The sequence below is a fragment of the Cydia pomonella genome, chromosome 2, assembly GCF_033807575.1.
Source record: "Cydia pomonella isolate Wapato2018A chromosome 2, ilCydPomo1, whole genome shotgun sequence".
Lineage (NCBI taxonomy): Eukaryota > Metazoa > Arthropoda > Insecta > Lepidoptera > Tortricidae > Cydia > Cydia pomonella.
Window position 1 is genome coordinate 18,000,979 of NC_084704.1, and position 15,973 is coordinate 18,016,951.

The 15,973-nt window shown below is 35.2% G+C and overlaps 1 protein-coding gene across 1 annotated transcript in view; it reads right to left on the minus strand.

The window, feature by feature from the left end:
• The window catches only part of LOC133515554 (neutral ceramidase), a 31,996-nt gene extending 25,933 nt beyond the window's left edge, over positions 1-6,063 (minus strand). Inside the window, exon 1 of the mRNA XM_061848112.1 lies at positions 5,626-6,063. The gene's annotated coding sequence lies outside the window, so the exon portion shown is untranslated. The remainder of the gene's footprint in view (positions 1-5,625) is intronic.
• Positions 6,064-15,973: the final 9,910 nt, after the last annotated feature.

Sequence of the window (15,973 nt, forward strand, 5' to 3'; positions counted from 1 at the left end):
GATTATTTAATTTCAATGATAAACATTTATTAGTATATTTATTTAGTTGTTTTTAAAGTAACTATAGCAAAAGTTTCGTGTAAAATGAGCGATAAAAATATTTCGGTGAAGCCACCACATTCGCGAGTTCCGCCAAGAGAGCAACGATGCCCTGTAATATGGGTTAGTGAGTATATCATAGAAAGTTTATAATATTTGTGTAGATAAAATAGTGTATGTAACTGTACATAATTAGGCATTAAAACACTCGTGTGATCCTATTAAGAAACTCACTCCGTTCGTTTCTTAAACCCACACTCGTGTATTTTAATGCCTTTTATTATGTACAGTTACATAAACTACTATTATTGCACCAACAATTATACATTACACAATACTTAGGGCTTAGACGCAAGTAATTTAAATATGGTAATTATTAATATTCAGACAGTACATAATGCCGATAATTATTAAATAATTATCGGCATTATGTACTGTCACAAATTTTGTGTATTGTTACGTCTTATTTACATTAGGTAAGGTGAGTTCGGCAAAGTTTCAGTCGTTTTTAGGTGGGTTGAGATGATGTTGGATTTTTTTTCTTGGCTTGTGGTTGGTGTAGGCACGGACTTGATTCAAATACAGAATAGATAATAATGAAATTCTCTATATAATTTAATTTTATTATCTTTCTAAACGTCATAATGAGTGCATATTGAGTGTTTAACTATAGGAAACCAAATAAATTGTCAGCATTATTTTTTACCTGACGGTATAAGAACAAACGAGCCTATAGAGGTAAGTTCAGCCCTATTGCCGGTACCATAGAGTTTACTATCGCAAAATAACCGGTTTTATGCCTGATTCATATAAAGGTGAATTGGCCTAGCAGTAATACGGGCTATCATATCCGACCGGATTTTTATATTTTTCCATTTTTTCTGGCCGATCTTACACCATGCACTCAATTTTCAAGAAATGATAGTTGTCAACCTTTTAGATTTCGGGTGATGAACCCATGTGGGGTCAATGAACGAGATATCATTTCAGATTTAACATTTTTTTTTTGTATTAAATATTTTTTATAGTGTCTCAGAGATTACAGGCTAATGATTATATTCAAATTATTCCAACAGTAAATTCAAGAAGAAATGCCAATTAGAGGGTTGAAAATAAATCATCCCCACTTTGCGTGTAGGGGATGTACCTACCCTAAAACATTTTTTTTCCTAGTTTGTATTTTGCCACTTTGTAGGTATGATTGATTTAAATGTAGGGCGTCGTTGGCTAATAGTTCTTTCAAAACAAGTAGGGGTTTTCTAAAACAATTATTTCGTACAAGAGGCCAAGGGTTGGAGTGTACATTTTAGTTATTTTACTTTTTGAGTTAGGTTTAGTTATATTAGTTTATTTTATAAGTAGTTATAATTCTTGTAACTTACATTTAATTTGTATATACATTATTTATTAATAAAGTAAATGTTTATTATTTCGTAAATTGAATATTTTGTGACAGAAGGGTAACTACGGATCTATACACGGAGCATGGTCTTGCCCAGTTTTGGTAGGTAATACCAGCTCTAATTTCACGACATAATTATTATTTTAATTTGGCTAAGTACCTTATCTAGAAGCTAGGAACGCAATATGTGTGATTCAGTATCAAATTGTTGTTTATCGACTACGCCCTTCTTTCCTTTGTCTGGAAGTGCTTCAAAAGTTTTATCAGATAATGAACTCTGAAAGATTATTTGCGAATATGTAAACAAATGTGAGCAACTATATTTGTAAATAAATAAAATCATAAAAAAAAACTAAGTGAGTTTCTACTCATAAAAAAGCGGCCAAGTGCGAGTCGGACTCGCCCATGAAGGGTTCCGTACCATTTATGACGTATTAAAAAAACTACTAACTAGATCTCGTTCAAACCAATTTTCGGTGGAAGTTTGCATGGTAATGTAAATTATATATTTTTTAGTTTTATCATTCTCTTATTTTAGAAGTTACAGGGGGGGACACATTTAACCACTTTGGAAGTGTCTCCCGCGCAAACTATTCAGTTTAGGAAAAATATATATTAGAAACCTCAACATCAACAACCCTAAGAAAAAATTTGAATTTCAGTTCTAAGTATAGGGAACCCCCAAAATGTATTGTTTTTTTTTCTATTTTTGTATGAATATCTTAATGCGGTTCACAGAATACATCTACGTAGTGGCTGTGACATACGGACGGACAGACAGACAGACATGACGAATCCATAAGGATTCCGTTTTTTGCTATTTGGCTACGGAACCCTAAAAAGGACGCAAACATTTATTACTGGATATTCAATTACTTATTACTCATCGAGGCGATTTTAAGAAACACTAACACCATAAACCATTCGATCGAATATCTTCAAGCCAATAAGCAAACCAGCTTGATGGCACTACAATATTGCATTTCCAGTAGCTAAGCATCGAAGATTCGTAGGTATGGTTCAAATCTTGCTTGCCATATTTCACATACGAAAAATAAACATACTAAATAGTCTTTAGGTCCTTATCCTCACACCCTCTGGCGGGATGCTGCCGGGCCTCTGATGCGGGCTTCCCATGATACGGGCAAAAACAGCATCCGTAATTTTGAAAATTCCTCTACAGTGTCGGGTTCAGCTCCGGACATCATTTCTGAGCACTAATGTTCCGTAGATGGAAAACCATACTAAAACAAACTAACAGATTTAGTGAAGTACCCAAACATATATTGAAAATCTTTTTCTTCTACCGTCGTTCCCTCATTGCTGAAGATCGTTACATCACATCAAGTTCTTAATTGTATAGATATAGTAACTTATACTCTCCAAAATTGGAAAATAAGGTACTTTGTCCTTTAATATTTTTCCTTAAAAAAAGAAGAGTTAAATTAAGTGTCGGACGCCTCGGATCGGACCCGGAACGTCCTATTTCTAGCGTGATTCATACTTTATGTTCGAGTCTTCGAGTGCCCGCTTTTTACCTCTAAGTATATTTTAGCTAAAATACGGTTTTTATGTGTTAGGTAATAACAATACCTACGTGGTGAAAACATATCGCCTACGCAGTGCTTAGTTAAACGTGAGCATAACGTGACTTAATCTGGAGTTAATTAACACAGTCTACGACTCACTGTAATTTATGCTAAACTAATAACTTTTCTGTAGTTATACATATATACGAGATTAGACATGCTCTTTATTTTTATTTTATTATTAAGTATCACCAACCGTTGCAACCACACCTTATAAGCTAATTAATTTGCGTCCTATTTAATTATAACTGCGCCATCAATAAGGTGTAAGCTATACTTACAACCAATACGTATAACATTATTATAATAAAAACAATTAGTTTAGGGAAATTTTAGGCAATATCACTAGCTTCAATAAGATTTATAAATAAACAAGTACGGTCACGTCTGAAAATATATCGATAAGAAAAAAGACACAATACACGACTTTATTGCCCGTATATTAAGGTAATGTATATATATTTTTGGCACATTTTTCGTATCGTCATTTTCAGACGTGACTGTAACTACTCATGCAACTGATATGCAGTTTGGTAGTACCCATGACTGGTGTAACTTCTCTTTTTATAAATAAATTAAATAATAATAATCATTAGAGTACCTCCTATGGGTACAGTCAACCAAATGACCTAGAGTTGACCCATTACCTACTTTGTAACAGGCCCATTGTGGTCTGCAACTCATGCAGACCACAATGGGCGAAGTACCTAATGTTTTATAGGTATGTATGTAGGTAGTAATAGGTACCTAAATTATTTCAACAAGGAACCGTATAGTTTCGTCATTTCCGCGACCGTCTGTTCGGTCAGATGAATATTTACCTACCGTTCGTTAGTAGTGTTAATTAATAGTACCTACTCGTATCTACAAGAAAACTGCATCTTGGCACGGGTAAACATATCAATTTGACGTAAAGTTAAATTTTTCTGCAAATTATTATAGTGATTTCCGGATCGATACGACCTTCAAACCTTCAAATAAAGAGCGTGCTCCCATCTTAAAGGCGGGCAACGCACTTACAACACCTCTGGTGTTGCGGGTGTCCATGGGTGCCGGTAATCGCTTACCATCGGGATATTTGTATGCTCGTTTGCCTCCAATATCATAAAAAAAGAAAATAACTACCGATTAAGTTCTCCATTATGTTCGTAAGGTCAATTTGAGAAACAAATTGTTGTCAACCTAGAGAACCAAATGTCAAGTTCATCAGGTTTACCCTAAATTGAACATATTAAATTAAGAGGGGCTGGCAAAGACCTTGCACTTTTTTAAGACGACGCAGTTTCCACCTTTTCGATTATACTGTTATATACAAACCCCCAGCCATTGAATCTCAAAATTAGATGCTTTAGTCGAAGAAGCGTTCAAGTCGATCGTCAACATTTCTATTGGGGAAGATCTTGGACCCAGGCTAGCCTATCTAATTAGGTTCGGCGGCCTGGGTCTGTCAAAATTTGTTGTCTGGCTCTACCTGCGTTCCTGTCATCAGTGCATGGTGCATGGTACTCAAAGCCTTCCATTAAGTCTATAGAAACCGCACACTGCTCCGAGACCAAGAATGTTTGCTAAATAAAGGGGTCGTCCAGAAACCATGTGATCATATTTGGCCTTATTTTGACAACCTCGCCCCCTCCCCCTTGGTGATATTAAGTGATTTTAACGCAACCCCCACCCCCCTGCCACAAGATCTCGTGATGATGCGGGTACCCTTACATGCTAAGCAAGTCTAATGCTGTTTCTACTGTATTGCGTATATGTTCCAGATCCTATCTCTCAAAAACAGGCACGGTAAAAATCTGCTTATCACTTATATAAATACATCGTTTCATATATGTATTACTATGACGCAGGTTCAAACCCGGTTCGTACACCAATGAGTTTTTCGGAACTTTATGTATGAAATATCATTTGATGTTTACAAGTCGGTTTTCGGTGAAGGAAACATCGTGAGGAAACTGGACTAAACCCAATATGGCCATAGTTTACCCTCTGGGTTGAAAGGTCAGACGGCAGTCGCTTTCGTAAAATCTAGTGCCTACGCCAATTATTGAGATTAATAGCCAAGCAGACCTCAGGCCGTGAGCCGTGGCAAAATGCCGGAACAACGCGAGGAGTATGATGTTTTTTAATAAAAAACGGCCTGTCCCGAATGTAACCTCGAATCCCGTATTTTTAATGCAATTGTCCCGTAAAGCCGGAAATCAGCTCACCATATTCACAGTTCGGCGAGGTTATATGGCCAGCCTTCTGGGCTTACTCATTACCTATCAAAGATCTGGGACATTTAATTTATCTTCAATATAAGAATTTTTATTACGTGTTTTTTTCTAATTAACTACAATAAATTTTATTTATTGCAATTTTATTAAGGTGCCTAACTTCTTTTAATTACTAATGCCACTGAAAAGTGAAAACTAAATCTTTTTGCTGTACCTAATTATGTCTATTGATAATTATAGCCTAGGTATAGGTAGTTCGATTAATACGTACGAATAAATTGTTAAAGTAATAAAATGTACAGTACGTAAATTTTTTAACTCGAAAAGGAAGTAAAGTACTTAAGGAAAATAATAATACCGATAGTTAGCTACTTACTTTAATGCCTTATATTTTGGTAAGCAGCAAGCAGTTACTAATATTTTCCAGTACACAAATACACATTTATATAAAGTTACACTTTTTAAAATCACATTTTTACTTCAAAAACCGAATTGAAAAAACCAAACAAGTGCGTTGCGTTCCGATCCACGAAATTCCTGTAATTAACCCGCGCAATGAAGGTCAATTTCATTATTTAGATACGATTATTCTGAACAACAGGCGTGCGGCGACGTGCGTTGTATGAGACTAACTAAACACTCGACACTGTTGACTGTATCGACGCCGGTGTTATTGGTGGCCATCATTTGGTCCAACGCTACCAAATAGGATTACGTTCCATCAACAGAGACTTAGTTTGGAATCTTCGATTCAATCGATAATGCGGACAATATGTGTTATTGTACGGTGACAAACCACTGTTGCAGTTATGGGTGATGGTGATCCTAGAGGAGTTAAATAATAAATAAAATCATTTATTGTAGACAACATTCATCCATATACATATAACATTTATAAAAAGAATTAAAATTAAAATTAAAATCGATTTAAAAACTAGACATTAAAATTTACATGATTAAGCATTTCATTGATTAAATTAAAATAATAAATGGATTTTATAGACAAGGTTAAGCGCAGTCAAATATTACATCTATCCTTTTTCAGAAAAGTTTCTGCTAAGAGTGATAATAGAGGAGTATAATTATTTTGAAAAATTATCTAACAAGCGAAGCGAAGCGAAGTTCTCTCATTCAACTTGAACTCCTGTCGTTTCTTTAAATCTTTAATTAATAAATGAAATGAAATGAAATGAAATAAAGGCCAGCACTCCGCCCCATATAACATAGCTGGACACATTGCAGCCTTGTACACTTTACCCTTGATGTGCACCGGCATTCTATTGTCACACAGCACTCCCGATAGCTCCTACTACTTCATCCATCCCGTGTTTATTCGGTGGATTATATCAGCATCTATAGATCCATCGCTACTAATAACTGAGCCAAGGTTAGGGATTGCAATCCGGTCCGGCGGATCCGGTAATCCGGCCGGATCCGGCACTTTTCAGGAGCTACCGGATCCGGTAAAAATCACCGGATCGGACCGGATCCGGTAAAATAAAAAAACGCCTAAATACAGCACGCGCTGTGCGTTTCAGATGAGGAAAAGGCGCTGGATGCGAGGTATGAAGTTGAACAGAACAAAAAATTAATGAAAAAGTTTAAATTTAGTAAGATAAAAATATATTTATTATGACGATGACTGGGAACAGAAGAGGATTTCTTCTTCTTTCATGTTGGTGGCACGATATGACGATTACATAAATACTGTAATAGAAGGAAAAATTTAAGGATGGAAATGCCATGGAAGGCATTTGTAATTTATGCTAAAGAGAAGGTTAATGTTGTGTCATAATGTTGGGATAGGAGATTAAAAGTAAACAAATGAGCAGGATTAAGTCTGCGGTACTCAACCGACTACAGTTGGGCTCATCAATATGTGTGAATGAATATATGATAATATTGATAATTTATAGTTTTCTCCGATATATGTATATATATGATAAAATATAGATTCTTTTCTATTCAAATTTAAGAGAGAATTTATTGTCTTTACAATTTCATCCAATCTTATGCAATTTCCTTCATCTCCTGATACATGCTACTCTACGTCTAGCCAATGCTTTATTTGATCTATGTAACTTTTCTTAGGGAGTCCCTTTCCGCGATGGTTCTACATTCTATTATTTTTCGCATGTGATCGTCGTATCGTGTTTTGTTCCCTATAATTTGACCAATATACTTTTCTATAAATTAAAAAAAGGACAATTTTTTAAGTCATACAGTCTACTACTTTCTCGGACAAAAAATTAGAACAAGATAATACTCGCGCGCATTTATACTAGAGCGCATTTAATATCATAATTGGTTAAAAGTAAAATATCTTCTTTTGTTACTAGAATCAAAGAGAATTAAGAAGACCAAGAGTGCTCACTCCATACAACGGTTTTGTTACCAAAAATACTATTATTTTCGTAGTTTACATTTAGCGTCAAGTAGCGGAACTCTCAGTACTGCTACTCGACAATATCACGACAAACAAAAAGTCTAATGCTCAACGATTTTCATCTAATATTATAACTAGAGTAAGCATAGGAGTTGAAAATATAGTTCCGGTTACTCTGGTTATAATATTAGGTAGATGTCGACTACGAATATAATAAGCGTTTTGGTACCAAAACTGATGTATAGACTGAGCACTCTATGTACTTCTTATTTCTCTATGCTAGAATAGATGTCAATACAAAGAATTCAATCAAAGAACAGTTACGAAAACTTGTCCTTTCAAGGAGCTCCACCCCACATCTTATCATCAGGCTTTGGAAACTAATCAAATATATAATTGTAAACGAAAATTTGAGCATTTGTGAATGGTTAAATATGATAAATTACCAATTTCAAATTTTGTTTTTAAAGTGATATTGATATTACGACACTTTTTACTACCAAGTTCTATTTTATTGTTAAGAAGTTATTGATTAACTTCAAATTATAGATTTAGGAATACGTATTACGCAAAAAATTAGAAAAATAAGTAATTTAATTAACTTTAATATCCCTATACCAAACCGGATCCGGTCCGGCCGGATCCGGCCGGATTGAAAATCAATCCGGTTTGCAATCCCTAGCCAAGGTATTTGATGCTGTCTACCTTGTTTAGTGGGGTGTGCTGAATTTTAATGGTGTCTATGCTGTTAACGCCGCTAAAGTTACAGTGAAGGTAGGTATTAGGTCTTTGGTCTACTGATACGTAAACGAGCTGATTCCAGTGATGTCCTCCATTTTTCTACTAAAGGTCTAAAAACTAACAAAAATCAATGAAAAATCAAACTTAAGCAGCTCGTTTGTGATAAAATGTTGCCATTGTTTAATAAAACCGGCCAAGAGCATGTCGGGCCACGCTCAGTGTAGGGTTCCGTAGTTACTCTTCCGTCACAATAAACTAAACTGGAGCTTAAAGTATAGTAAATTGTTAACCAAGGGATGAAACGGTACCTTTCACCCGAGTTAAACAAATAGGCAAATTTGCATAATCAGTACCTAATTAAAGTAAGTCTTTTTACTATGAAGGGAAAACTTTTTGCGATACCTCAAAAACAGCTAAACTGATCATGTCCGCTATAGTTTTCATTTAATGTCTTTCTTAAGCTCTACTTCCACGATTTTTTTCATATTTTTTGGACCTATGGTTCAAAAGTTAGAGGGGGGGACACATTTTTTTTTCTTTCGGAGCGATTATCTCCGAATATATTCACTTTATCAAAAAATGTTTCTTGAAAACCCCTATTAGTTTTGAAAGACCTTTCCAACGATACCCCACACTCTAGGGTTGAAGCAAAAAAAAAAATCACCCCCACTTTACGTGTATGGGAGGTACCCTAAAAAAATTAAATTTTTAGATTTTATTATACGACTTTGTCGGCTTTATTGATTTATATATCCATGCCAAATTTCAGCTTTCTAGCACTAACGACCACGGAGCAAAGCCTCGGACAGACAGACAGACAGACAGACATGGCGAAACTATAAGGGTTCCTAGTTGACTACGGAACCCTAAAAACTGATAATAAATACTTATTTAACCGGATTTGTCTATGCCATCCACTGGTGCACATCAGCATAGGGGTGCTTACTATAATTTTATTATAGTCTGTCTCGATTTTAACACGCTTTTATTAGGTCGACCTGTATGTAACTATGTAATATAATCTAAGGTAACTAATTTAACCATCTTCCAAGGATCGTAGCGTTATGAAAATTGGCAGCTGTATGTAGTTCTGATGACAATACAATAATATGGTACTGTCGAACTGATCTGATGATGGAGCTGGAAGATATGAATGAACTGGAACTTCGTGATGAAACATCGTATCATAGCTGTGTTTGGATTTGCTAGAAAAGTCTTGTAATGAACTTTGACCACGATTAGGTTTCAAGGTCTGATGATGAAGCCGGAGGATAGGCACTGGCATTCCATGATGGAATATCGTATCATAGTCGTGTTTGCACTTGTGAGAAATGTCACGTAATGGACTTTGAACACGATCAGGTTTCAAGGTCCATTATATATTGATTTTTGGTTTTTACGTGCATTTTTAAAAGTGTGTTTTTCTAGTGTTTTTTAAACTATTAATTTACGGCACGGCAGTGGTGTAGAATCCTTTGAAAATGAACAAAGCAATGCCAAATAAATGTGTCAGTACACAACATTGCAAGCCTGAACAGTAAAGGCGTCAAAATGAAAAGTCTACGAGACTTGTACCAGGTGCCTTCTTTTTACAATATAGCAATACTTACACCCTCTTTTATGATAATCACCTACATGGTGTTAAAAAATGTTTAAGATGAGCCGAAACTAGTTAACTAGTTACCCGTGGTAGGTACCGTATTTTTTACGCTTGGCTGACTATAACCGCATATCCTTTCTTACGGCTAAATCTATACCATACACCAGGAAGTAGTTTAAATGTAACTGAAGTCTAAAGAACAAATAATAAGGCCGTTAATCTCAAGGGCATTCCTGAGCTTAAATGAACAAACTTTCTCAAAGAAACCTTAGGGCCTGTTTACATATTGATTCGTGTTTGGTATGAGTCTATATATTTGCTACTAAACGTAATTAGGTACTATACTATCCGGACGTCCGATATTCGATATGTCATTGATATATCAGACTTTTCAATTGTTTGGTGGATTTAAAAATAATGTCCATGTTAGAACAACGCTATTAATTACTTTTACAAAAAATAAAAAAATAATGATGTCATTTCATAGAAGTACAATAATTATATAGAAGAAATGATAGAGCCGGGAGATGACAAACAAATGTAGGTAAAGTCGCCATCAGATATATCGGAGCGGCCATAGGTGCTCACCGTGCTCACAAATATCCGAATACGCCTCGCTAGGGGTAGCAAAGGGACTAGAGTGCGTGTTCAGATATTTTAGAGCACTTCGGCCAACTCCGATATATCTGATGGCGACTGTACCTATATACTGCGTGTATTTTTTAATACGACCCCATAACCATAGGGTAATTAGTTTAGGCTACTAGTTAATGAACACACTTACATAGGTTTTATAAAAAATAGACGAATTTATTTTTTCATATTTAGGAACTGGCGACGCAGCAACCGAGTGTAATATTACACGAACCATTTCGAGCTACTTCTGACCCCTTCACAACTTGAAATCTATTTAACCTGCACATGTCATGTGGCAAATTTATTCAAGCCCCTTAGCTTGTCGAGAAACCAAAATTTCGTAAACGTATAGCTCAAACAGTTATTCATAAATTAACGTTTAAAAACCGTCATTTTTGTGCTTGACTGACTTATAAATAGATCTAAAAAACTTTTTAACACAAAAAATTAGTGCCGAAAAAAACTAAAAGGCAATGAAAAAACCGGCGCTAACACAAAACGAATTGACCAACAAAAAAAAAACAATAGCGCACTGAAAAGAAAAAAATAATAATTTTGTTTTTAATACTTAACGCAAGTGAATACCTACTCTACAATTACAATTATAATCTATTTGTATATACCTAATACAATCGCTAGGCTTATATCAATTTAATTACATCTAGAAAATATGAACTATATACATACTTCTGAAATCTTCTTCTTCTTCCTCGCGTTGTCCCGGCATTTTGCCACGGCTCATGGGAGCCTGGGGTCCGCTTGACAACTAATCCCAAGATTTGGCGAGATACATACTTCTGAAATCAATGACACAAATCTGCGTATTTATATATTTACAATCTGTTATTTTTGGAGTCGGTGCTAGCCTCAAACAAACTTGATACCCTTTCCAATAAAAAATAATTATCAAAATCTAACTACTCTGTAAAAAGTTATGTTAAAATAAGATAAGATATCATTTATTGCATAATTATAGGTGTACAGGTTATAATAAATATTTTGGTAGTATCGCTATAATTTGCCTGTCAGGTGTACAATATAATTTTACTTAAGTCTAGATGAACCATTTATAATGTTTGTATTTATGTACTTATGCATGGTCATACATAAATATATATATACGCGTCGACTTGAGAACCTCCTCCGTTTTTTTCGTCGGTTAAAACCCTAACCCACTTTCAGATAACCTACAAACTTGATATTTGGTATCAAGGAAGACAATTGTATGTATAAAGGGAAAAATCTGAAAACTGAAAATGTATTGGTAATACGACGGAAAAAATCATATATTAAAAATAATTACATTAAATTAAGATTTTTTATAGTTTTTTCTTAAATAACTCGTAAAAAACGGTGGCCCATAGCAAAAAAATGTTATTTCACGCAAATAATCTATATAAAATTGCCTACAAGAAAGATTCTGTACACTTTTTCGCTAGGGTCAACATTTAAAAAGATATTAAAGCGGGAACGTTAATTGAAATAAATTTTATGGTATATTTTTCTATATTTTTGTAAATAACTTGTAACCGGTTGCCAATAGCAAAAAAAAATGTTAAACGTAAATAATCTACACAATTTTTATTACAAAAAAGATAGGTTCACTTTTAGTATTGATCAATATTTTAGAAGATATTAAAGAGGGAAAGTTAATTATAATCAATTCTAAGGTTCCCTTTTTCTAGTTGTTTGTAAATAATTTATAAAATACGACTAAATATAAAATATAACAATTGTATTGTATTGTATTGTAATTAACATAACATTTTCTACAAAAAAACATTATGACCACTTTTGTCTAGGATCAATATTTAAAACAATATTACAATCAATTCACAGGATATTAATTATAATTGTGGGGTGAATGTTAATTGGTCTTCGTTTGGTGAGCTAATAACAAAGTTAAGTATGAAAGTATTGGTGAATAATGAGTAATTTTCCAAATAACAATGTATTAATAATGGATAATAATCATTTCTGCACAAAAATTAATGAAATCCCATCAAAAACATAAATGTGAAATGAGAGCCAAGTTCAATATGAAGTATGAGATATGCGTTGTTGTTGACTTCGCCGACAAAAGTATATTATGGGTGCCAAGTTCTGTGTAAAATCAATCAATTTTACAATGCATTTATTTTACTTGGGATGTAATTCTTACTAAAATTTTCGTGTGACAATCTGTAAATTAAGGAAGAGCGGTGTTGCCCAATACAGGCAAATTTTGCTTACCGGGTAGCACTATGCTCTACTTTATAAACACCTGTATATTTAACGAAAATAAATATATATATATTTTTTAAATTCAAGTTCATGATTTGACTTGGCTAATTTTTACGTACACGTTTTTTTTATATTGGCTTATGTTTTTTTACATAAATTTGGTGTGTTGGTAAAAAAATTGCCAAGTCATATCTTGATCTTGAATTACATCCCAAGTAAAATGATAAACATTAATTATGCTCTGGTAGTTAAGACTAAATTAAAAAAAAAAACTCTTTCAGAATCGTTACATAGCAAGCACTAAACCTGTCTAGTTTAAGTTTGCGGTTATATCAAAAATACACACTGCTTATAAAGCGTGTAACTGTACGAAAGCAAAATAGTTAAGAGCTATTCAAGATTTAGTAAACCGGAGCGAAGTTTGACATCGATTCAACGTTCGTTATGCAGCTAACTTCCTCTCACTGGCGTCGGCACCGGCAGATGCGTCTTCCCGAAAAGGGGACTTGTAGCCCGGTGGGCCATCTGCGCATCTGTCCGCGCATGACGGTATTGTTTGGCTTAAATACCTACGCCAAAAACTAAAAAGTAAAATTAAGGGAGGGGCCTAAAACTTCGTGCTCTAGCTAGCTTGTTTGCCTCTGGTTTGCCTTCACTGTGGATAAACAGACTAAGTCAAGAAAATACCAGACCATGTACTTTTTCCCCAATTTTTTACCGATTTCAAAAAGAGGAGGTTATTTACCCTTTTTGAACTTGGTTTTCTTTATTTTTTTGGCAAAAAGGCATTCGTGTGATCTTTATTAAATACCTAAGTAACACTAATTACTTTAGCTGAAAACTGCAAATTCCTTTAACTTAACTCCATGAAAATATTGAGAATGGACTGAGATTAGAGACTATAATAGCGTCACTGAATGATTTAAATATGAGATTAGAGGGCCTACCGCGAACCACGTTCGATGTGTTGGCTTCCAACCCCCCAAACAATGAATTTTTTTTTGTTTTTTTTTTTGCACTTTAATTTCCTATTTTTGATTGACTAAGGTTTGTAACAGGGAGAGAGTGGTCCCTGGATGTATCCCCGGAATTGTAACTTTTTGTATTATTTTTTGCATTTAAATTTCGTATTGTTGATTGATCAAGCTAAGCGCGTTCGTATCAGTTTTTTTGTCTGGACTTTTTTTTCAGCCGTTACAGTTCAAGGAGACGGACAGTTGCGCAGGCGAAAACGGGTGCGATGTGTAGGGGGACCATGTTCAGAATTTTTCGGAGCAAATTTTGCACTTTGATAAATTTATCAACTTTGGGTTTTCTATAGATTAGTTGTAGATCGGAATATTGATATTATTTTAGAAACAGAAGTTTTAACGTAAATGTTTGTTATATTGCTTTAATTACCAAAATGAATATCATAGCTAAAATAGGGAAACAGTTTTTAGAGCATTTTTCCCCAGCTCCTGCCGGAGCTGCAATGTTTCAAGATGGCTGTCGTGGCAGAAAGTAACGGTACGGCACGTGGCATTATTGTAGATAATTTTGGTGTATATAGATTACTAACAGTTGGCGATGAGAAAGTGGCGCCATCTAATAGATCAAAGGCCAAAGCAAAGGTATAGCGTTTCAAGCGATGGCGCCATAACCTTTAGGTTGTGCCCGGTAAGATGGCGCCGGTTTTTGACATTTAACAAATTGAACACATATTAGTGAAATAATAAGGATCAAAGTCAAATGGCGTTTTAAAAGTTTTAATCACGTGTCGAAAGATAAGGCAGTAAATTTACGTGGCTACAAAGTTTTCTTTGACAATACACCTCTATTTCAAATTCTCTTTGGTGTTATTTACCAGCAGGTAGATTACCAGGCAGGGGCCGCATATTTGTATAAACCCAAATCAGTTGAACAGTTTGCTACTTTGCTGTGCTCAGAGTTTTTGTATGTTTTTGTTTCGTTATTTTTGTTGCATGTTGAGACGGCTCAATGATGCTATTTTGAGGTCATTTACTGAAAATAGGTCCGTTGGCACTGTTTGATGTATCTTTCTAATCATGCTCTCTACCCGTTCCTCGCCTTTAGGTTGTTATGGTCAGATTTGATAACGGCACTGTCACAAGAACTTAGCGTCCTAAAGAACTTACATTATTCAGTCATCGGAAGTAATGCAGTTAACAGTAATGTCGCGTTACAAAAACTGCGGCAGTAGTGCAGCTGCGGTCGGGAATCAAAACGTTACCTTTACATTGCTTAGAGCAGTGGTCGACCTGGGGTATCTTGCTGTAGGTTGTTTATACGTTGCGGTTTCTCAGGTTCAATGTCTAAATATAAGTATCCTAGAGCCTTTTAATTTGGATCGCCTCGCTAAAATGAAGACTGTTAAACTCCTTCTATTGCGATTCAAGGACTTCGAGGAGGAAAAAATACTGAAAAGTCTGGCAAACCAAACAAACCGACGCGTACGATGAAGCATCTCGGTTACAGCTTACAGGCCAATTTCGAACGTACACTGACATCAGAATCCACTAATTATATATGAACCATTTTATTTACCTAGTTATCATGCGTCTCGCTTGCGCTAATACATGTACGGACTCCGTAGAGTACGAGCGAAATGCATGATAACTGAATGATATTAATATTCGATAATAGGTGGTCCATAAATATAAAGTAATGAAAATTCCTTTTCTATGCGGGTTTTTTTATTCCAATATACGTAACAAGTATCCCTAGCAAAATTTAGAGCATTAAACATTATTTAGGCGTCGCTATAAATAAAACAATTATCTTCTTTGCCTGTCCCTCTTCCCAGTTTAGCTGGGGTCGGGTCTCCTTGTATGTCTGCGCCAGAGTGCTCTGTTCTGGCTTGTCTGCGTACTCAGGTTCTCTTTCCGGATCTCTTTTTGCATATCTGACCACCAGGTGTCGGGTGATCTTCCCCTTCCTCGAGATTGGTTGGGTATATTTAGGGCCTTTTTAACAGAATGGTCATCATCACGTCTAAGGACATGGCCGTACCAGCGCAATCGACTTTCCTTTACCTTTTCAACAATGGGTGCAACCTTAAACGATCCCTTGATAAATTCATTTTTGACCTTATCCAGTCGAGTCACCCCTCCCGCCCATCTGAGCATTTTCATCTCG